This window comes from Rattus norvegicus, chromosome 1 (assembly GCF_036323735.1).
Source record: "Rattus norvegicus strain BN/NHsdMcwi chromosome 1, GRCr8, whole genome shotgun sequence".
In the NCBI taxonomy this organism is placed as follows: Eukaryota; Metazoa; Chordata; class Mammalia; order Rodentia; family Muridae; genus Rattus; species Rattus norvegicus.
In genome coordinates this window covers 249,277,247-249,300,888 of record NC_086019.1, presented here as the reverse complement: position 1 = coordinate 249,300,888, position 23,642 = coordinate 249,277,247, and the positions used below count along the sequence as shown (strand labels likewise).

The following is a 23,642-nucleotide window of genomic DNA, read 5'->3' as shown; positions in this document are numbered from 1 at the left end:
CCTGGTACTCATGTAGGTCAGAAGGTGTTAGATAGTCTAGAACTGAAGTTATGGATGGTTGTGAACCACTGTGTGGGTGCTGGGAACTGAACCCAGGTCCTCTGTAAGAGCAACATGTGCTCTTGGGAACTGAACCTCTGTAAGAGCAGCACATGCTCTTAATGCTGAGCCACCTCTCTAGTCCCTAAGGTCTTTAAAGATAGAATGAACAAAGTTTGCTGGAATGTGAATGAAAGAAAGGAAGAGATCCAAGGTATTTCCTAGATTCAGTGATGGTGTTTAGAGATATTAGGAGAGAGGAGTTGAAGATCTATCTGCAAATCCAGAGTCAGCTACTTAGCAAAAGTCAGGACCTGGCTGTGGTTACACAGGAAAAGAAACTGAGACAGAGAGAACACACATCTAGATTGGCAGATAGCTGCGAAAATCACTGAAGCTGTGCTAACGCCTTTCGAGTTATTTAATGGGCTGTTTCTGTTTCCTGCTCCTACAGTTCTCCACCCATTTGAATCCAGGTCATGTCAAGCATTATGAAACGAACAGAGCCTTTGGGTAAAACCGCACTTGGGTAAGAATCATTCTGACTTTCTCAGCTTGTCGAGATTATGCTTTTGGTGACCGGTCGTCTTGAGCCTGAAAAAAGCAAAATGTCTTATTTTTTAAATAATAATTATTGGCAACAGTTACTGAGTATTCACTAAGTAGGAAGTGCTTTGCTTAGAACTTTTCAATATAATCTCATTTAAGCTTCTCATTGCCTCTTTGAGGTGGTAGGTACCCTAGTCTTCCACTCTTAGGGTTTAAACCATTATCGCTTAGCCATTCCTCCTAAAGGTGGAATTTGAATTTGAAGTCCTGTACCAGATCCCGAGTTCTCAATGTATGGTACGATTAAACTCAGGGGGAAATGTACTCTCAGGAATATTGAGCCTTTCCTGCAGGCTAGAGTGTGGAGCCCTAAGGCAGTAAAGTGTCAGCTTCTTGGGGCTGAGAGATGGCTCAAATCGACTTCTCTTCCAGAGGTCCTGAGTTCAATTCCCACCAACCACATGGTGTCTGACAACCATCTGTAATGGGATCTGATGCCCTCTTCTGGTGTGTCTGAAGACAGCTACATAATAAATAAACAAATCTTAAAAAAAATAAGTGTCAGTTTTTTAATTCTCCTCTCTCCAGCTTCTCCCAGGGACACACCCTCTTCCCTTTGTTTCCACCTATGGTGGTTAAGATTGATGGTCAGCCTTAAAGGATCCAGAATAATTGAGGAGACAAGCCTCTGAACTTGGCTGTAAAGGATTATCTTGATTTTATTAGTTAAGATGAGAAGACACCTCCTAAAAGTGGGTGGCACTGTTCCTTGGGCTATGGTACTGGACTAGATAAAAAGGAGTGTCTAAGTTTCATTTCCTGTTGGTTTGCTAAAAAATATCCTGACAATAGCAACTTCAAAAGTTTATTCTTTCTCTCAATTTCAAATTATAATCTGGGAAGTTGCAGCGATAGAAGCTTTTGAGAACTGGTCACCTTACCTCCACACTCAGAAATAAGAAGTAATCGATGATTGTACGTTTGTGTTCAGCTTTCTTTCTCTACTCCTACACAGGTCACCATCTCCTACTTAGAGAATGGTGCCACCCATGGTGGGTGGGTCTCCTCACTTAATTAATGCAATCAAGGTAATTATACTGGACATACCTACAGGTCAACCTGATCTAGACAATCTATCTCCATGAGACTGAGTGTGATGTTGACAGGCATTATCACCATAAGGAGAAAGGCTGGGACAGCACAGTAGGTAAAGGTAATCTCTGTACAAGTCTGATAGCCTTGAGTTTGATTCTTGGTACCCACGGTGGATGGAGAGTATTCCTTCCTTTCCTCTGATACTATGGCACTCACCTGCTTGCATTCACACACATACACCATACAGTTATACACATAATAGTAATAAATGTAGTTTCAATTTTTATATGAAAGAGAGGAAGAGTGAGAGAGCAAAGTGTGATGGTGCAGGCCTTTAATCCCAGAATGTGGGAGGCAGATACCTATGAGTTTGAGGCCAGCCTGGTCTACATAGTGAGACCCATCTGAAACAGAGAGGTGGTGGCTGCAGTAGTAAAGGTCAGGACCGGGTCACTAGCTGAATCTCAGCATTCATCACTAGTTGTTTTGTAACTGATACAGTGCGTTCAGCTGTCTAATCCGCCTCTAACTGATACAATGTGTCCAGCTGTCTAATCTGCCTCTAACTGAGACAATGTGTCCAGCTGTCTAATCCTCCTGCCTCTAACTGATACAATGTGGCCAGCTGTCTTATGCTACTGCCCCTAGGACTTCCACACCCTCAGACCGTGAGCCAAAATAAATCCCTTCCTTAAATTGCTTTTGTCAAAGAATTTTGTCACAATAACAGGAAAAGTATTTAAAACACCCATCCCACCTCTTTCTGGCACCCTTTGGCACTGCTCTGCGCAGAAGGGCCCCTCCCTACAGAATCTCTTTTTCCTTATTTCATTTGTATGTGTGTGTATCTAGTGTGTGTTTATGAATGAGGGGGCTCATGTATACATGTGCTAATGTGCTTGTGGAGGCCAGAGATCAAGGTCACATGTCTTCCTCTAGCTCTACCTTAGTTTTTTTTTTTTTTTTATTTGTTTGTTTTAAAACAAGATCTCTCCCTGAAGCTAGAGCTTACTGATGGCTGGCAAGAGAATAACAGGGATCCTACTATCTCTGCACCACCCTGCACCATATTTAATTCTGGGATTAAAGCCACACTCTGGCTTTTTAAGTGGATGTTTTGGGGGTCTTAACCACATTGACTCTCTCTTTTGCTCCTTGAGAAGGCTGTGCTAGTACCACAGAGGTTCAGGAATTTCTTTAGAGACATCCCAAAATAATATTTGGGAACAAGTCAGATCTATTCAAGCCATGTTTATCAAGTGCCCGCTGGGCGCTAGACTTTGTGTTTGTCACGGAGATGAGAAGTGATAGCCCTTGGCCTTGGCTTCAGGAGACCTGGAAGGAAGGCCAGTCACGTTGTCTAGGTGATCAGATTAGAAGTCTGTTCCTGATAGCCTTGTGTTCTCTGTTGGCTGGAGATTTCGAGGGCCTTTTCTAGTTTAAGAGGAGACTCAAAGCCAGAAAGAATTCTTGTTATGCAGTTAAGTATTGATTAAGTCACCAATTCATTACTATAAACCATTAAATGTATTGCTACCCTAGACAATTAAATGTATTGTTATAAACCACAAGGCATTCTTGCAGACACTGAAACACACAAGGGGTCTGGGGAGTTGGCTCCATGGTTAAGAGCACTTGCTGACTAAGCAAGAGGATATGAGGTTGAATACCTATCATTCACCAAAAGCTAAACATGGTTGTTCAGGGGCATGCCTTGTTCAGTGAAAGACCCTGTTCCCCAAAACAAATAAACAAAAATAACAAAAACAACAAAAGGAACATGATAAACAAAGACATTTGACATCTTCCTCTGGCCTCTGCATGCATGTGTGCATCTAACACGCACACCCTACTACCATCAATAACCACCTGAAACCACATTGATTTTATACTATGTTGTAAAGCAGCAGTAAAGAGAGCATAGTTTTGCACACTGTGAGCCCACAGAGTGGGGGGGAATGTCAATTGTTTTAATGATAGTGATATGTCAAAATAATGAGTTCTGATGGTCGTGTTTATTATAATTGGCTTTATGTTTTTTTATTTGAAAGTAATTTATTACCCTAACATCATTTCTCACAGACCCCGCCATGAAAAAGCCCATTGTCTGTACCATGTCCAGGGAAAAAAAGGACTGAGTACAAAAGAAAAGAGAGCTCACATGCTGGAAAGTTTTTCTTTTGAAGACTTTGGTATTTCCATTAAAAGACTTAGAGAAGACTACTGCCAAAAAGAAGGCATCATGGCCCTGCCAGTTAAAGTCCTCAAAACCTGGTTATTAGGATCTGGTTGACTGGGAGAGGTGGGAGCCTCTTGTTATGACTGAGCTTTGAGGTGCTGGAATCTCAGATGTATAACTACAACATTTCATCACCCTTAGACCCCTTAACTTATCAATCCCCTTCAGCCCACCTCACCCGCTCAGCTCTAGACAACCGCCAGTCTCCTTAATGTTGCTATAGAAGTCTTCGTTCTGTCTACTTTTTAATGAATGGAGTCAGACATTATGTGGACCTTCATCAATGATTCCTTTGAACTCTTGGCAAAGGTTCATCCATGTTGTGATCTGTGTCAGTACTTCCTGTCATGGTCAAATGATAGTCTCCTCTATGTATATATGATGTTGTGTTTATCTCCTTCATCTGTTGGTCTGCATTTGGTTCAGTTTTTATTCCTTGGTCATTCAGAAGAATGCCACTCTAAGCTTTCTGTGATATATTTTTCTGTTTGCAGGCATATGTTTTAACTTCTGCTCTGTGCATACTTTAGTAGAGCTGCAACTCTATGTTGAGTTATCTGGAGAACTTTAGACTGTGTTCCAAAGTGTTTGTAGTATTTTGCATTTTTACTTTCATCCTAGGTTCCAGTTCTCTACATCGTTGCAAATCATCACGTGGCTTTTTTTTGTTAATAGACAGGTACGAGGTGGTAACTCACTGCAGTTTTGTTTGCTGTTTTCCAGATGATTAGGGACGCTGAGCAGATTTTTGGCTACTCATATATCTTCTTTGGGAGACACATTTATCCAGATCCTTAGATCTTATCTCTTAAATATGATGCTGTACTTTTCCTTCCTGTCAGGGAGCGTCATGCATATCCACCAGTATCCAACATTAGAAAAAATTAGGCGTGTTAGTACAGGGCGTGTTAGTCAGGATTCCATCATTGCAACCAAATTCCAGAGAGGATTACTTTGTGAAAGGAAAGATCTATTTAAGTGCACAGTTTTGGAGAGTCTACTCTGTGTATGTCATAAGCAACTTATCATGGCAAAGTACACCATGTGGCAAAACCAGTCACACCATGAGTCAGGTAGCAACTAGAACAGGACTTGGGGCCCATAATTCCTTTGCAGGGCACACCTTCGAGGACATAATTTCCTTCTGCTGGGCCTCACTTAGGAAAGACTCTATCACCTCCCTACCCTCAACCCAAGTCCTTAGCACATGGTCCTTCAGGAGACATTGAAGATCTAAACTACAGCTCAGGCTTTTTAAGGTCTTTCTGCATCTTCCTGTCTGATTTTTGCTATTGCTGCTCTTGCTTTCGTGTTTTGGAGGAATTCGTATTCATCTGTGCTTGCTCAGTTCTAAGCATCTCCAAGAAACCGCCCCAGGTTCTTGCTCCTCTGGGTTCTTGGTTCTCTTTAAAGACCTGTAATATTTTGGTTTTCCCATGGATAAAACATGTTGCTCAGTATTTAAAACATTAATCAGGGTGCTGGGGAGACAGCTTGCTGCTTAAAGCTCTTGCCTTGCAAGGGTGAAGACTAGAAGTTGGATCCCTGTCATCCAAATGCAGGATGCCATGGCTGCTCGCTTGTAACTCCAGCCTGGGAAGGCAAAGACAGGGCAATTTCCAGACCAAGGCGACCAGGGAGACACTGCATGGGTGAACTCTGGGTTTGACTAAGAGGCCCTGCCCTAGTGGATAAAGTAACAGCATGATTGGGGATGTTTGTTGGCACCATCTTGGACTTCCAGATGCGTGCACACCTGTGCATGTGCACCCTTTACATGTGCCTACACATGCAGACATGACCACATACATACACACGCGCATGTTGTATTCTTGAAAGTGGAAAAAGGAAACTTCATTTAGAAGCATATCTGAAAAGTTCCCTCCAAGATTCCCACTGTGTGGCACCAGAAAAGGGAACACTTCAGAGTGGGGAGGCAGACCACAGGTAGGCAGGGCTGCAGATGAAGAGAGGTATGATAGACTCAGTGCAATCCTCCTGTCTCAGATCTCCAGACGCTGGGATTACAGAAATGCATCTCTATTCTAAGTTATTTTAAAGACAATAATAAATTATAGAAAATTCAACGTCTTTCTTTTTTCCCCCAGGGAAATTCTTTTTTTGTTAAATTTCTAGCCATTTTACATGTATAATTGCTTGAGGTCTGTCCCCTAAAATGACACTGAAATATGTCTCCACAAATTATTTTTTAAATGTAATCTTAACAGTTATTTGTTATACTTGAATCTCTTCCTTATTCACCTCACCTGCTATGTAGCCTTTCACTGTATGATCAGGAACAGAAGTTTTACAATACCATTGTAACACGTGTTGTAACGGTTTGGGGACATGTCAATGGCTTATACTGTGGGGCTGTGGGATGTCTTCTATGTTTTCTAAGCCTGTTTGGTGAGTAAACATCAGTTTTATAATGATTTAAAGTGTGATTAAAGAGTGACTGAAATAGGAGCGTGAGTTCCTGAAGGTATCATGTTCTGTCTGGTGGCCACTGGCAGCTCCCCTTCAGGTGATCTCCAAGCCGTCCCACCCTCTTTCTCTCCAACCATCTTGCAGGAGCTGCTGATTGGTCCCTGTCCCAATAGCTTCATCTCCTTAGTCTTCACAGCATACTGGGGTAATTTGTGATGCCTGATTCCCCACAACAGGATTGGGTATAATTATGCCTGCTGTGATATTATGGGATTGGATATAAATATTCTTGCTACACGTGAACGGGGTTTATTTCTGTCCACAGTTTACCAGCTGGCTGTGGTACACCCTCTCCTAGCAGAGAGGAGAGAAGAACTCTAGTCAAGCCAGAGGGAGAACGGGAGCTGGGTCAGAGATTTCAATCACCTTCCGGAAGATCAGCTCAGCCTCTGTGCTGCTGATAGGACTCTAGCGTTAGGGAGCCCAAGACAGAGGCACAGGGTTGGGTAGACAGATTTGCAACTGATGTTGAGCAGACAAGCACAAATACTTCCATTTTTCTCCCTGCTCTGGGCTCCAGCAGGCTGGCTCCGACAGTCCCACATGACAGTGGCTCTGAAGCCTCTCCTCACAGAGGTATCCATTTGGCCACCTTCTACCTCCAATTCCCTTTCCGACTCAGGCGCCACATTTTTTTTTCCTGGTCTCTAGCTAGTCTCACCCGTCTGCTCAAATCTATTGTCAAACCGAATTCACACTGCGCATCCTCAGAGGCCTGAACTCACTTCCTGTTTCTCTCAGTTGCGAATGTTATGATCCTGGTTGCCTAGGGGGTCTTTACTTTCTACATAGCCCCTTGTCTCTCAGGAGAAGACAAGGCCTGCAGCACTCTCGCATATTGCGCACACGCAGTTCCTGGTTCTCAGAGATGGAGAACTATTTGTTAGCTGAATGAATTAACTGAAGCATGAAATACTTCTTGATCTCCTTTCCCGGGCCGCCTCCCTGGTTTCAGCCCTTGTTACTTCACAACCGGGCTACTGCAATCACCTCGCAACTGGGCACTCGGTCCCTCCACTTTCTTGGCACTAGTTCCGGTTCCTGCTGCCACCAAGCAGGTGCCACCTCCCTCACACCATGCCCTGTTTAAACACTCTCGCTGATTCTTCGTTGACTAAAACAAAAAGTTCAAAATTCGGAGCTTAGCTTTCAAGGGCACCATATTCTACCCTGACTGCATCTCTGACTCACATTCCTAAAACCTCTTTCTTTGATCTCAGCCCTCCAAGCCCCTGTCCCTTGACAGGGTCTTCTATGTAGCCCGGGCTGCCTCTAATTCACAGTAATCTCCCTGCCTCAGCCACCGGAGTGCTAGGATGACAGGCATGTGTCACACATGCTGCTGTTCTCCCCAACCCCAACTTACCTTCTCATATAGTTTCCTCAGATCACTTTGGCCTGATGGAGAGGGTACTGCTGGTGGCATTGCGGGATAAGCAGTTAGATTCAGAAGTGTTTCATTTTGTTGCAGCGAGCCTATTGCCTACTCCCACGGGCTTCTTTCTTTTCTATGCTTGGATTAACTGAGCGTATCACATACTCCATCTACTTCATTTCGAGCCTTCTGTGTAGCCCGGTCACGCCACATGACACAGGCTAGGCAATCCCTTGTTACAGTGTTTCGGGCATGAGTTACTGTGGTTCATGACCCCAACCAGTTTAACCACAATCTTCTGCGGGGTTTGTCATACTGGAGCTCCCGGGGAGTTTCACCTGGGTTCTGAGCTCTGGAAGGGTGTGAGTCCCAAATCACCAGGTTGCTAATTAGGAAGGAAAAGGTGATCTGGTCTGCAGGAGGAGAGATTGTAGCCAAAACTCGGGAAAGGCAGAGGTGAGGGGAAAAAATCCAATGGCAACTCTGGTGTCCTTGGACTAAACTATGCTCAAGCCTGATTTGCCCTTGACATTTTAATTACTAATTGCTCACATTTCCTCCTTTTCATTTGGACTAGCTTGACTTTTCTGTTGTTTTAACTGGCAGAGGCTAAGTCCCCCTTGCGGTATGAGATGAACGGGTTTCTCTTGTTACTTTCACACATGCCGTTTTGTTGTTGTACCTATTTTTATCTTTATAGGGTTGAGGAAAAATATGTCACTAAACATTTTACATTATTTTGAAAATGCAGAAAAGTTTAAAGGTAAAAACGAATGCCACCCACATATCCAGCATTTGCAGCCCCGCTACACACAGTTGGGCTTCCTTTATTCCTTCTCTTTGCATCTATGTAGTTTTAAAAATTTGTGTATGTGTTGTGTGTATGTGTGCATGTTCATGCATATCTCTCTCTCTCTCTCTCTCTCTCTCTCTCTCTCTGTGTGTGTGTGTGTGTGTGTGTGTGTGTGTATGCGCACATGCCGGGAGGTTGAGACCAAGTGTCTTTCCTAGATTGGTCTCCACCTTTATTTTATTTCACCTAGTTTCAGGGATCCACCCGTCTCTGTCCCCTCCGTCAACCCTGGGATTACAGGGTATACAGGCATGTGTGTCCATGCATGGGTTCTGGGAATCCAAACTCAGGTCCTCAAGCTTGTGTGACAGGATGTTTTCCCTAACTTAGCCATCTTCCTAGCCCTCTGTTCTTACTGTGATGTAAAATCTTACACTGTTTGTATTATATATTCAGAGAAGAGGAGAAGAGAAGAGAGATACTCAGAGATCTTAACAGAGAGAACGAGGCCAGAGAGAAGAGATGGCGCTTGTTTGGTTTAAGTCCATATTTTATCTTGCTTTGTTTCCAGGAAGGGGGAAGGTGCTTTGTATTGTGGTCTCAGACAGCTCTCTGGGCTCTCTGTGGCAGTGGCTGCTTGGGCTGCTGTAAGTCCATGGGTCTGTGTCTCACTGGGGGAGGAAGAGCTGCAATTCAAGATGGTCAATCTGCAATCCTAGCAAAATCAATCTATTGGAAACTAATGAGGCACAAATAGTTCATGCACTGCGAGGCTGATCTGGTGAATGAGATAAACAGGGTTCAATCAGCAGAGAAAAATCAATGATGCAAAACTGCATTTCAATCTGGCCTCACTTCCCTCTGGGATGCCCACGACATCACATTCTATTGTTCTGATGCTTCTGTGGCAATTCTGGTCTAAGCCTCTAAAGCCAGGCCAGGGCTACACGCCCACAGAGGCTGGTAAATGCCAAGGTTTGGTGCTAAGACTGAGAAGCCCCAGGCAGCCAATTTGAGCAAGAAGTGAGGGTTTTCTGTTTTGTAATCAGTCACTGGCTCCTGTTTCTAAACCACTCGGGGTGTCAGTGACAGAGTTAGCAAGTGGTATGATTTTATAAGCTCTCTAGGAGAGCAGATCACAAGAGTACTATGTCATTAATTTATTGTCATTTTACATGTATAAAACAAAATTTAGGGTGGTCTTAACAGTATTTTGAGGCACTAAGCTTATTTTTCCTTAAAGATACTGGAAAGATGTTATTATGAAAAAATGTAGAAACTACAGAGAAGCAAAAAGAAAAAATTAATCTCTACTAAATTATATCTGTCAAATTTACCTCTATGCATAATTGCTTTTAAGAAGTAATGGAGGGACAGAGAGACGCTCAGCAGTTAGAGGGGCATCTACTGCTCCCTGTGTTTGATTCCTAGTACAACGTGACTCATATCTGTAACATCACAACATCTCCAGTTCTAGGGGCTCCAACACCTCTGGTCTCTGCAGGCACCCGCATTCATATGCACATACTCCCATACTTACACGACTAAAATATTAAATATGGCAACATGATTTATGTTTTTCTATAACCTCATTAAAAGTCTTAGTATATTGGAACAGCTGTTCCAAACAGAACTTTCTTCTGTCATGTATCGGGTGTGTAAAATAGTCCATGTATTTGGAACCCACGAGGTCCTCGGGAGGCCCGACAGGAGTGAGCTTTGGCTCTGGGAAGTGTGTGAGGTATTAGAAAGCACGGAGGAGTCTCATCCTAGATAGGGTGTCTTACAGGAACTGGAACCCAGCAAGGACCTGAGTGCCATAGGCTTGGCTCCAAGACAGCCAGTGGCAATAAACAGCCACTCAAATTGGCCCCTGGGGTCAGTAGGTTAAATCCAAGGGTGGTTAGAAAGTGGAAGGCACATTTGAGATCCAAGACCTTCACTAACTGAGAAGATTCAGGGGCAGGCCATCTGGGGCTCTACAGAAGCAGTAATAGTCTCAAATAGCTGCCCCTCTCCTCAAGGGTAAGGACTCAATCAACTTGTGCCAGCGGTGTTGGAGAGGATGGAAATTTGGTAAGTAGTTGTTAAATAAAACAATGCTGGGTCTACCTCTTCCGGATCATGCTAGACATTAGTTCCTCCAGGAAGGCTTCCGTGGTTAACATTCTCTACTCATGCTCTCTGCCCACCCGGGCCATGGTAAATTGCGTTCTTCTCTGTCATTCATACAAATCCATGATAAAAATGACAATCCGATCTAGTAAGACAGAATATTCGAATAGATATTTCTACAAAGCAGACATACAGAGGGCCAAAAGGGACACAATACTCAGTATCGTTTGCCAAAACTGTGATGAGATACCACTTCTGACTCACCGGCATGGCTATTGTAACAACTGTACACAACATCATGTGCTTGTGAGGATGTAGATTTCAGACCTCCATGGTGTGTGGATGGCAGGTGGCACAGCTGCTTTGGGAACAACCCGTCAGTCCCCTGAGAAGTAAAACGTGGTGTGTGACCCATTCATATGCCCAGGAGAACTGAAAACACACGTTCATGTTGTTCCTCGAGGTTCATAACAGCATTGCTCATAACAGCTAAAGAGTAGAGACAACACTATGTCCGTCAACTTGTGAGTGGATAAAAAAAAATGTAACATATCTCTATAATGATTATTGGAAAGGAGCAAAGTACTGTCGCGTGCTACAAAGGTGAACCTTATAACCGGATGGAGCCAGGCAGAAGAGCCACCTGTTGTATGCTTCCCTTTTTCTGAGATGTTCAGAGCAGGCAAATGCACAGAGACTGGAGATACAGCAGTGACTGCCAGGAGACGGCATGTGCAAGGTACCTGCTGTGGGAACAGGAAAGAGGATAACTTTTTACAATGATGGAAATGGTTTGGAATGAGAAAGCTGTGTCAGATGGTCGGTCATACGACCTTACAAATTGGCTTGCTGACCATATAGCATTTGCCACAGTTTTGCAACTGACTATGAATCTATCATTCTCTCCCATGAGACAAAGTGTGCAGGGGCTAGGGTGGGCTTTATCTCCATTTTCTGGTTCTTTAGCTCTGAGTGAGGACCTGGAAAAGAGTAGGCAGCCACAGAATGTTTATACATTGAATGGCTAGAGGGTTCTCTTTCCACAACTCTAGGCTTGCTTGTGTGGCTATGTGGTTGGCCTTCATGACTTTTGGTTATTAGAAGTCTAGATGCAGCAACCTCTGGTAGGACTCACTGACCCAACCAACATCCACCACACGGTCTTATCTAGGGTTGTACTGAGTCCAAGCAGGAAGGCTGCCTCTGGCTGTGCTAGGGCCCTTGCTTTCCTCTATGGAGAGCTTATTGTCAGTGCCCTTTCTCAGAGTTGTACGCAGCTATAAAAACTTGGTTCTCCTTTATACACCATCACCTGTTCTTACTCTATTGCTGGTCATGATTTATTCCTGGATGTTTGTTTGTTTGTTTGTTTGTTTATTCACTCATTTTGATACTGGGGATTGAACTTACGGCTTTATAGGCTTGTATTATGGTTTGTATATGCTTGGCCCAGGGAGTGGCACTATTGGAAGGTGTGGCCTTGTTGGAGTGGGCGTGTCATTGTGGGTGTGGGCTTTAAGACCCTCATCCTAGCTACCTGGAAGCCAGTCTTCCACTAGCAGCCTTCAGATGAAGATGTAGAACTCTCAGCTCCTCCTGCACCATGCCTGCCTAGATGCTGCCCTGCTCCCACCTTGATGATGATGGACTGAACCTCTGAACCTGTAAACCAGCCCCAATTAAATGTTGTCCTTTATATGACTTGCCTTGGTCATGGTGACTTTTCATAGCAGTAAAACCCTAAGACAGAAGTTGGTACCAGGAGTGGGGTATTACTGTGATAGGCCTGACCATGCTTTTGTCTGGAAGAATATGGATTTGATGACTTTGGATTTGAAAAGCAGTGAAATGCTTTAAATGGAGCTTAATGAACTATTCTAGCAGGAACATGGAAGACTTTGCCACTGACAGTGATTTGAATTGTGCAGACCTGGCCCAAGATGTTTCAATGGAGAATTTCAATATGTGGCCAAGAGACTGTTTTTGCGATATTTTGGTGAAGAATGTGGCTACTTTTGCCCTTATCTGAAGAGTCTACCTGAGGCTAAGGTAAAGAGATTCATATTAATCGCATTGAAAAAGGAAGTCTCAAAGAAGCCCAGCAGAGAGTTTGTTCTTTGGTTGAGTTTCATGAAGAGTGTTCTGAACAAGCATAGCATGCTTAGGAAGGAAATAAATAAAATATGTGGGTCAAGTATTAAAGGGCACCAGGAAGTAGCATGGAGCTGAATCCTATATTCTAGAAAACAGCAGATTAAGGGGGTAGGACTTTGGGGCAAGATCCCACCCAGCTAAATTTAGATCCAGGTGTGGAGGCATACACCATAAATCCCAGCATCGATAAGGTGATAGAACAAGGGGGACCATGTTCCAGCCCCAGCAAGTAGCAGAACTCAGCAGTTTCAGCCATTTGGCTCTGGCTTTAGAGTCAAGAATAGAAGGGTCTATTGGGACAACTGATGCTGGTTGTCCAGAGCTAAGAAATTAGTGGTGATTAAGAGGCCAGCATCACTGAGATGAAATCATCTGGGAGGTGTTTTTTTTTGAGAGTGTGAAGAAGCTGTGTTCCCGAGATAGCCAACTTGTACCTTGTGTTGTAGCTGCACTTGGTCATGTGTAAGAGTCACCCAAGTGGTACTGGCTTTGAAGGCATGAAGGTATCATGAAGACAAGCTGAGGCTTGGCACTGTGAGAGGCCATGGAAGGCCATTGTGAAGGTGCAGTCTCAGTTGCAGTTGACAACTCGAGACTAAAGGGGTCATGCAAAGGATTTGAGGCTAGGCACCATGAAGAGAGCCTATAAGAGACTATTGGTGAAGCCTAGTTGCAGCAGAAGACCCCAGCATATTGGAGATGCCAGTACCATGGGATGATCACCAAGAACAGCAGCAGCAATGGAGTGGATCAAAATGAGCTTAGAGTGCTACAGAGGGCACAGCTGGAGAAGTGGCACCAGCCCTTTGGAGGAGCCCAGAAGATTGTGTATGGATCCCAGACATTGGAACAGGAAGCTGTAATGTTAAATTTGCCTTGGCGGCCCCAAGATGTTTTAGATGCCAGAGCCATGAGATATCTGCTGAGAAAAGCCACTAAGAGGAGTGGATCCAGCCCACAAGAAAGAACTTTGTTGCAGCCAACAAAAATGAAAAAGGAGTTGGAGATCTGAAGACCTTTTTGACATCATCCTTGGAGATGCAGAGTTTGGAGTTTGCCCAGCTGGTTTCCTATCTTGCTTTGGGGATTACAGTTAAGTGATTGGATGGATGTCAGAAGATACTTTGAACTTTGGAGTTTTAACATTGTTGAGATTGCTATAGACTATGAGGGCTTTTGAAGTTGGACTAAATGCATTTTGTATTATGTTATATTTAGGTATGGCCTCCAAAGACTCATATGTTTGAACAAGCTTATGGGGGCCAGAGAGTGGAATGCTATGGTTTGAATATGCTTGGCCCAATGAGTGGGATTATTAGAAGGTGTGGCCTTGTTGGAGTGGGCATGGCCTTGTTGGAATAGGTGTGTCACTGTGAGTGTGGGCTTTAAGACCCTCATCCTAGCTGCCTGGAAGCCAGTCTTCCGCTAGCAGCCTTCGGATGAAGATGTAGAACTCAGCTCTGCCTGAATCATGCCTGCCTGGATGCTGCCCTGCTCCCACCTTGATAATGACGGACTGAACCCCTGAACCTGTAAGCCAGCCCCAATTAAATGCTGTCCTTTGTAAGACTTGCTTTGGTCATGGCGTCTCTTCACAGCACTAAAACCCCAAGACAGCATGCTAGGTGAACACTCTACCTTTGAGTTTATATTCCCAGCCTGATTATTTTCTTCTTACCTGCAGAGCCAGGCAGGCCTCGCAAACCTTGCTTTCATTGAGGTCAGCTAGTCAGGGAAGCAGGCCTAGAGACTACACTGCTGTTCTGGGCAATGGGTTGAGGTAGCGAAGGTATTAAGCTTTAAAGAATGGGGACAAGCCCCATAGGTAGCAATGAATATCCTAGTAAGAGCACCAGTGGAAGGGGAAGCCCTGGGTCCTGCTAAGACTGAACCCCCAGTGAACTAGACTATGCGGGGAGGGTGGCAATGGGGGGAGGTTTGGGAGGGGAACACCCACAAGGAAGGGGAGGGGGGAGGGTGATGTCTGTCCGGAAACCGGGAAAGGGAATAACACTTGAAATGTATATAAGAAATACTCAAGATAATAAAAAAAAAAAAAAAAAAAGAATGGGGACAAGGCAACCATGTTTGGGGCAGGACAGAACTGCTGAGGTGATGAAGGCTCTGAAACCTTGTGAGTGCCTCAGTCGTCTCCCCTCTGTTCTTTCCACTTAGTCCTTTTTTTGATAAATGCTTATGAAGCCGAGTCCTTTTTTTGATAAATGCTCATGAAGCCGAAACTCCCATCCCGAGGCATCCTTGTGACTTAATTTGGTCTTCTGCAATGAGTCCCTCAGTGAACTCTTCCAATTACCTCTGATAAGTCTCCCACAGCTTCCAGAATGTCGATTATTCTCTTTAACGTCATTACTGTTGATTTTTAAAACCCTTATTAAATTTATATGTGTTTCCTAAGGCTAGTTGTTGTGTTCCTGAAGTTGCTGTATTTTCCCTGCCAGACCGTCCGACATGGCCTCTCTGGCTCTCCGAGTTCTCTGTCCTTTCTTTCTCTGGGCAAACCTTCCCACATTCCTCCTTCTGAGTCCCCTCCCCCTGCCTCTCCAGCCTCAATCCGAATGCTTCTTTGAGAGTTGTCAGCTGTAGGTACCCACCTTAAACGTGGTTTTCTCAAGTAAATAGTCCATTAGTGAAATTATTCTACAGTAGAGAGTCTTCTGAAGCTCAACATTTTCTAACTGACAACTCTCCTGTCCCAGCCAGAAGAGGTACATCTCCTGGCAATGCCTTCAGCAAGTCACTGGTCTTTTTACCTCCTGAGTCCTTAGCCAAGGGTGGTGGACCCTTCTCTAGGGACAAACACTGGTTACACATTGTGTCATGACACACAGTGGTTGACAGCTCTACATCTTGATTTCTACCAAAGGTCCGTTTTTTTTTTTAATCTTATTTATTTTCACTATCTAAAATCATGTGAAAATGTCCAAGCCAAACCTTGCACACTCAGTCAAATACAATACAGTACGTGGGGTTCCCTTATGAATGCATGCCTTCACCCAAGGAACAGTATAAAACACACCTGAATACATGTCTGTGGCTTGCTAAACACTGACTTGGTAGCTGGAATCTTAGTGTTAGTGATTTATATTTACCCTGAGTATTTATGTACACACCTTCAATGCTCTGGTTGTTTTCTACCTGGCTCCTTAGACATGTCCCGACCAATCTCCACTCATTCCACCAAGTTTCCCTCGGGCAGTGTCTATGGCCACAGTAACAGACTTTCAAGAATGTGGGAATTCTTGGAAGTGACATTCCAACATTCCATCAAGTCTTTTTGTCTTTCTGTGGTTCTGGGAATGGAACCCAGGCACTGAGCTGTAGCGTGGTGTGTGTGTGTGTGTGTGTGTGTGTGTGTGTGTGTGTGTGTGTGTGTGTGTGTATGTGTGTGTGTGTGTGTGTGTGTGTGTCTGTCTGTCTGTCTGTCTGTCTGTCTGACTGTCCAATGTTTATATCAGTTCTGTACACTTTAGGCCTAAGTTTTGTGGTTGGACTTTCTCCCCCCCCCCCGTCCTCTCTATTACCATACCTGATGAGCATCTGTTCATTAAGGAAACTTTGCTGTTTCTAAAGTTTGCCACTGTCACCTAGAGATCTGTCACTAAACCTGTGCAACCCCAGGGATAGACAGAAGGAAGGCTGGTGACCCAGCTTGTCGGTAGAGCCTGGTTTCTTCCTCTCTTGACTCCTCATGGAGATGGCCTGTGGAGGAGATGCTAGAGTTTGGTGGGGACTCCGGTTTGTGTGCATGACTCTTCCTGCTTCCTACTTTACTTCTTTTTCCAGTAGTAGAGACACTGCTGGGAACAATATGAGGCACATGAAGAGGCAATGAGGAGTTACTAATAAGATTAAATTAAACTTAAGTAGGTTTTTTTTTTTCCAGTGTGTGAGGAACAGTGGTAAGCCCCATTGAGATGAGCAGACACAGGCTGAGACTTTGTGGAATTTACAATCTATGCGAAGAGGGGCAGAGGAGTAAAACTACAGAGAAATACACACGAGTTCATGCCAAATATGCTAAGTTTCACATGAAAGGTAGAGGTGAAGTGTTGTGGGGCTGGAAAACAGGGGCCTCCTCATGTCCCTGGGGAGCTGGGAATGAGAGTGAACTATATGAGAGACGCAGTTGTGATGGAGAGAGCCCTCAGCTACAATCGAGGCCAGTGGTTCTCAACCTATGGGTCATGACCCCTCTGGGAATCTCATATTCTACATATCAGATGTTTATATTATGATTCATAACAGTAGCAAAATTACAGTTATGAAGTAGCAGTGAGATAATGTTATAGTTGGGGGTTACCACAGCATGAGGAACTGTATTAAAGGGTTGCAGCATTAGGGAGGTTGAGAACCACTGACCTAAGTTCTATCCCTTAGGCCCCAGTGTCTCCTCTCCTTAAGACCGGTTATATAATTTATAGGGTCCAGTTCTTTGATCAAACCCAGGACTTAACACATGCTAGGCAGGGGTGTTCTTCCATCGAGATATATCCCTAACTCAAGGGTCCAGTTCGAAATAAAAATTCAGGATCTTTTGTATAATAATAACTCCAAGAGAGGCGATCACAGCATTAAAGCAATGGTAGGATATTTCTCAGTATAGGCTGCTTGCCTTTAGTGTGAGCCTTGGCCTATATCCTAGTTGGGGGTTAGTGTGATGAGATACCATGACCAAAGCCACTTGGGGAAGAAAGGGTTTATTTGGTTTACACTTCCACATCATAGTTCATCATAGAAGGAAATCAGGGCAAGAACTCAAACAGGGCAGGAACCTGGAGGCTGAAGCTGATGCAGAGGCCATGGAGGGGTGCTGCTTACTGGCTTGCCCATCAGAGCTTGCTCGACCTGCTTTTCTATAGGACCCAGGGTCACCAGATCAACAATGGCACCTTCCACAGTGGGATGGGCCCTCCCCGATCAGTCACTAATTAAGAAAATGCCCTATATCCCCAATCTTATGAAGGCATAGCCTTCACTGAGATTCCCTTCTCTATGATGACACTATCTTGTGTCAAGTTGACATAAAACTAACCAACACGGCCTACATGAACTTGACTGGGTCTCTGCCTCCTAGAGCCTCACCTTGGGGCAATAGGGAGACAGGCCTTACTCTTGCCACATGTATAGCAGCAGGCCTGCCTCCCAGATGAGTCAGCGAATGGCTGGAGATTGGGATGAGTTGGTCTAATTAAACCTATAATCTCTTAGGTTGCTTCTCTTGTGAACTATTATTAGACCACAGTTTGGGAGCTGGTCTCACTGGGTAGCCCAAGCTGACTTCGAATGCTTACCTTAGCCCTCCAAGTGTTGGTATCACAGAAGCGAGCTACCGTATTCTGGTCTTCATGGAAGAGGTGTCTGAGGTATGTTTTGAGGTAGAAGGTTTTGCTCTCTCCCTGTTTCTTCCACTTGCTACCAGATTTCTCTGTCTTTCTTAGACACCTCACTTTATCCTTTCCAGTGAGAAATGGGACAGTTGCCGAAGTTACTAAGGGGCTATTTCAAGAGTTCAGCATCTCCTTAGGTCCCTTGGGGTTCCAATTTCTCACTTCTGAGAACGGCCTTGAGTAGAGTTCACATTTTCCTGAGCAGAGTCTGGTGTTTCATTTCTAAATTACTAATTGGTTTTAAAAAAATTTCACGGGGTTGGGGATTTAGCTCAGTGGTAGAGCGCTTGCCTAGCAAGCGCAAGGCCCTGGGTTCGGTCCCCAGCTCCGAAAAAAAAAAATTTCACTGGACAATCTGATAGATTTTTGTTCATTTTTGTTTTTGTTTTTTGAGACAAGAGTTTTGCTCTGTACCCTGGGCTATCTTGGAACTCACTCAGTAGACCAGGCTAGCCTTGAACTCAGAGAGATTCGTCTGCCTCTGTCTCTGGGACCAAAGGCATGTACCACCACCACTTGGCCTGATAGATGTTTATAAAGGAAAAAAAAATCGGAAAAACAGATGAACAAGAATGATTATACATAATTCTAAAGGAAAAATTCTAGTGGGATTTTACACGTCAGTTTTCAGCCAACTTTCCCATTCAATAATATAAGTGTTGCGTATGTCTTTGAGTGTTGCTATGTCAACAGCTGGCCATGGTGGCTCACTGATGGTTGTGAGCCATTGTGTGCACTAGAAATGGACCAGGTCCTCATCAAGAGAGTAAGTGCTCTGAACTGCTAAGCCAATGCCACAGCCCTCCACCCCTTTAAAATTACCAAAAACACTTCCCAATTTTTCATAGCCACCTAGTATTCTGTTGGATGGTTGTATTGTTATTTGTTATTTTCTTAACCTTTTTTTTTTTTTTTTTTTTTTTTTTGTATTCTAAACCTTGTTGCCCAGATTTGGTAGGTAGAGAACACTCAGCTTCTCTGCCTTCTCTTTCCTACCTCTTCGGGTAATCTCCTAGTCTCAATAGTGCCTTCAGCTAAGCTTGTCGTTCGGTGTGTACCAATGCATAGAAGCTCATGGCACCCGCTCAGCAGTGCACAGCAGACCAGATGGGCACATCAATACTGGCTGCTTTCTTGCTTTATAGACCAGAGAGCTGTTTGCACAGGCTGTGGCATAAGGTTAACAGTAGAGCCCGGGAATTATGTTTTGCAAAGCCATAGGATGAGGTCCCTGTGCTGAGGGATCCCCAGGTTCTCTGGGGGCCTTTTGCTTCCTTGGTTAGAGAGTGAGCTCCCAGACAGCTAGAAGTCTTCAATCAAAAACCACGAACAACATAGGTGAGGGCAGCAGGTGCTCAGCCAGGACCCGTCGCTGCTCCCTGACATCTAACAACCTTTACAGATGGGGTTCCTCTTGCCTGTGCGGTCACCAAGTCCTATCCTTACCCCACCACGCAGCCTGCTAACTAGGATCACCGCTGGGCTGAAGATTCTTTCCAAAGGCAGCTGAAGAGAATTAACTGCGCTCAGGTGACTGTCCTACTGTGCTGGGTAGTTTTAAGTCGACTTGACGCAGGCTGAGGTCATCTGAGAGGAGGGAACTTCAATTAAGAAAATGCCTCCCTAAGATGGGGCTGTAGGCAAGCCTGTAGGGCATTTTTAAATTAGTGATTGATGGGGGAGGGCTCCGCCCATTGTGGATGGGCCACCCTGGGCTCCTGGTCCTGGATTCTGTGCGAAAGCAGGTTAATCGAGCCACGGGGAGCAAGCCAGTGAGCAGCATCCCTCCATGTCACCTACATCAGCTCCCATCTCCAGCTTCCCGCTCTGCTCGAGTTCCTGTTGTGGCTTCCTTCAACGGTGAACAGTGCTATGGAAGTGTGAGCCACATAAACCCTTTCCTCCTCAAGTTGCTTTAGCCGTGGTGGTGTTTTGTTGCAGCAGTAGAAACCTTAACTAGGACACCTACCTTGATGAGTGTCCTAAGGATGTGAGATAGCAAGTTCCAGACTGCCTCTTGCTGCCTCGCCTAACCAGTGCAAACAATCCCTCCTCCCTGTTTCCTTTTCTGCTGTTCTTTTGGGTACTGGAGAGGGTTAGAAGACAGGGAGCACAGGGACAAAACTGCATACCCTGCCTATTCTTGCCTGTGCCCAGTTATTACTCTAGCTCATTTACAGATGATCCGGTTTATTTATCCCTCCCTTCGACGCAAGCTTCTTAAGGGGAGGGCCCTCTTAGTAACCCCAGGGCTCAACTCATTCATGACCATTGAGCTTTGAATGTAGGTTGTATAAATAAAATACCAGTGTCAGGATGCAGAGTGGTGCAGCCGATAATCCTACCGCTCTAGAGGCTGAGTCAGGAGGTTGGCCTGGGCTGTGCGTGTATGTGGGGCATCCTGTAATCCCAGAAGGATCACCCTTAGCTGCACGGTGAGTTTGAGGCCACGCAAGACTAAAACAAGAGAAACTAGTAAAGAGGGTTTCTTTCACAAGGCCGTGAAAATCAAAAGAGAAAACAGGAAGTATTAGGCGCTTGTCTGGTAGAGAGCGCCATGAGCAAGGTTTTATTCACTACCAAGTGGAATTATGGTGCCATTTTACAGATTAGCAAAAGGGCACAAGGTTAAATAATTTGTATATAGCTAGGACACATTGTTTGTTGTTTTATGCTTACTGTTCCCTTCAAGCTCTCTGTGGGTAAACCCTTAGAGAGACCTTAGTGCCAGCGTCTGGAGGCACTTGAGGGCAGCCCAGGGCAAAAAGGGTTAGCGGGTGCGCGCGCGTTATCCGCGGGGATCCGCGGGTACGCGCCCGGCTCACAGGGACGCAGGCTTGGCGGCGGGCTCTTCCTCGCCTCCCCATTGGCGCACACGCCCCTTCCTGTCACGGCCGGCCAGGCCCCGCCCCCTGGGCGCTGCCGGAGTGGACCGTTCCAGGCCATGCTAATGAGAGGCTGGTCGCCGCCGCCCATTGGCCGGCCCCAGTGTTGGTGAAGTCAGCCCGGAGTAGCAGAAAAACAGAGCGGGGCTGACTGCAGCGTGGAGCGCGAGCCGGGCAGGACGCGCGTAAGCCCTTGCCGGGGACCCGCGAGGTAAGCGGGCGGCGGCTGCGCTCTCCGGCGGCAGCTCCCGGGCGGGTACAGCGGGCCCCCGGAGCGGCGCCTTTGTTCCGCGCGCGGAGGAGGTGCTTTTAAAGGGCCAGCTGTTGGAGGGACCTGGGGGCCCCCCTTCTCCCAGAGCATCCCCGGGTGGCCGCGGGGGACCTTCGCTGAGCCGTGTCTCCAGGCTGCTCCGTGTCCCCTCTCCCCATCCCTTCAAAAAGTTGCTAGGACGCGGGGAGCTTGGGGCATTGTAGGTTTCTTTATGCCTTTTCGTTTTTGGTAGGTGAAGGTAAGTGCGATCATGGCCTCTGCCAGGAGGGAATGTCCGCCCGCCTCGGGCTGGCTGCAGTGTGGGTGGATGGGGACGGGAGAGCCCGGGTGGGTTTGCACTGGAAAGTGAAACTACTGAGGGTCTTTTCTGCTGCGGCCAAAGGGAGAAGGAGGGAACAAGTGTCAGGATGGAGGCATCCCAGGTGTGTTCATTCATCAGCACACCCCTCCACTCCATCCCCAAAGCCGAGGGCGGCGGGAGGGAGCAAGGACTACGTTGCTGGCCCAGACCAGCCCGCATCCCTGAGTGTTGGTGGGTGTGTGTCCCGGAATACCGTGTTTCCGCTCACCGCCCAGGCCCCTTCATGCTTCCCTGGATGACTGGATGACTGGATGACAGCATCTTGTAGGGCAGCCCGTCACCAAAGGGACCTAAAGCTATTCCTTTCTCTTATTTCCCAGGCAGTCCTTCCTGATTTTTCTTGAAAAGCGGTAGTGACATTGGAGATAGGAAGGAAAAGAGGCTTAAAGTCATTATGCCTCTCTGAAGGGCAATTTGCTGTCGAATTCTGTGTCTTGGAACCTCCGCTTGTCTACTACGGCTTTGAAATTCATCAGTGCATGCTCTTTCAGGGCAGACGGAATTTATTATGCCCTGCTACATGGAAGCAGAAGGGATCCCTCCGAGCCGGCTCATTTCATCCTGTCCGAGGGTTTTCCCAGCATGTTCTGGATGAGCCTTTGGATTTTTGTTTGAATCGCTGAGCTCTGGGATGCCCCTGTTGTCACAGGGCCGACCTACTGAAATTGCTAAAATTGATTTCACTGTCGGTAGGCGGGAGGTTCATCTAGAGACACCGGAGAACCTGCCTGGAACGTTAGGCCGCTGACTGTATCTCCCCACACACCCTCCAGCCCCCAACACTGGTGCTTCCTTTTTCTTCCTTAGCGAAGGCCAGGGATGGCTTGTCTAACCATATGCATTTTTTACTTTTATTTTTTAATGCCTCTGTTTAGATTTAAGTGTGTGTTTTGGCTGGGAAGATATCAAGGTGGTGATTGAAGGGTGCATTAAAAGTGGGGTGGACAGCAGATGGGGACAACAGTGTCAATGACAGAAAACACACATTGGGAGATTTTATAGCTTCAGCCTTCATCGAGTGAGTGAGAGATGTCTACAGGGTGAGGTGTGTTGGCTGTGAGGGGGAGGGGTAGAGGAGGAAGATACTGCCAACAGTTTTTTGCCCCACCCTCCTGCTGCTGCCTTAAATAACTCCATGCTATCCCAGCCCTGAGTCTCCCTGAGCCTGAGGGAAGAAGGTGGTCTGTTGGCCCACCTCTGCCTAGGGTACCTTTTATGAAGGTTAGGAAGGGTTAGTTCTTGGTGGTGGTGGTGGTGGTGGTGGTGGTGGTGGTGGTGGTGGTGGTGGTGGTGTGTGTGTGTGTGTGTGTGTGTGTGTGAAAGATGGTCTATCCCTCTGCTTGAGGACCTGTGATAACTGTCCAGTGACTTACCTGCAGGCGGTTAGCACCTGAATGAAGGGCTGTTTATCCTTTGTAGAACAGTCCCCTTTGTGGCTCTGTTTCCCTCTTACCTGCTTTTCTTTCTTTTCTTTTTTTCTTTTTTGCTAATGCAGTTGGATTTCTGTAAACTTTTTGAAGATTGGGAATGTTGGGATGGGGTTGGAATTATGGCAAAGAAAGAAAAAAAAATTGCTCCTTCCTGGCAGAACAAAGACTGGTTCAGCAGTTCTTTTTCTTCTCCAAATAGAGTTGGATGCAGATAGTGGGGTGTGGAAAGATAGGGTCGAGGGAAGAGAGCTTCGCCTGTGGCACTGATAGTAGCCTCGTCATCCCAACTCCACTGTGGCTGGACCCTTCTCTGGATGTGGATGTGGAAGGCACTCACTGGCAATTTAGGATTTAATTGGTCTTCAAGGAGGAATAGATGACCCCCCCCCCAAAAAAAAGGTGAAAGCTTGTGCCAGAAGCAGGAGAGTAGCCTGGCTT

At 45.8% G+C, this 23,642-nt stretch overlaps 1 protein-coding gene and 1 long non-coding RNA gene across 16 annotated transcripts in view; one reads left to right on the top strand and one right to left on the bottom strand.

The window, feature by feature from the left end:
* Nucleotides 1-403: 403 nt before the first annotated feature.
* On the bottom strand, nucleotides 404-16,117 carry LOC102555231 (uncharacterized). Of its 6 annotated transcripts, none has more exons than XR_010063262.1 (4): nucleotides 15,981-16,116; nucleotides 10,960-11,184; nucleotides 10,693-10,840; nucleotides 404-633 (listed from the first exon to the last, which is right to left on the bottom strand). It is a non-coding gene; the product is annotated as an uncharacterized LOC102555231 (long non-coding RNA). The 6 variants fall into 6 exon arrangements; XR_005495048.2 differs by having other exon boundaries at nucleotides 10,960-11,441; nucleotides 15,981-16,097; XR_351063.5 differs by lacking the exon at nucleotides 404-633 and adding an exon at nucleotides 9,113-9,266 and having other exon boundaries at nucleotides 10,960-11,441; nucleotides 15,981-16,117.
* Nucleotides 16,118-21,185: 5,068 nt separating this feature from the next.
* The window catches only part of Sorbs1 (sorbin and SH3 domain containing 1), a 222,380-nt gene continuing 219,923 nt past the window's right edge, over nucleotides 21,186-23,642 (top strand). For 7 of the 10 annotated variants that reach the window (XM_063273987.1, XM_063273958.1, XM_063273968.1 and 4 more), the window contains exon 1: nucleotides 21,186-21,353. The gene's annotated coding sequence lies outside the window, so the exon portion shown is untranslated. Of the gene's footprint in view, nucleotides 21,354-21,721; nucleotides 22,996-23,642 lie in introns of those variants that run through there. The other 3 variants (XM_063273944.1, NM_001421361.1, XM_063273951.1) reach the window with 3 other exon arrangements.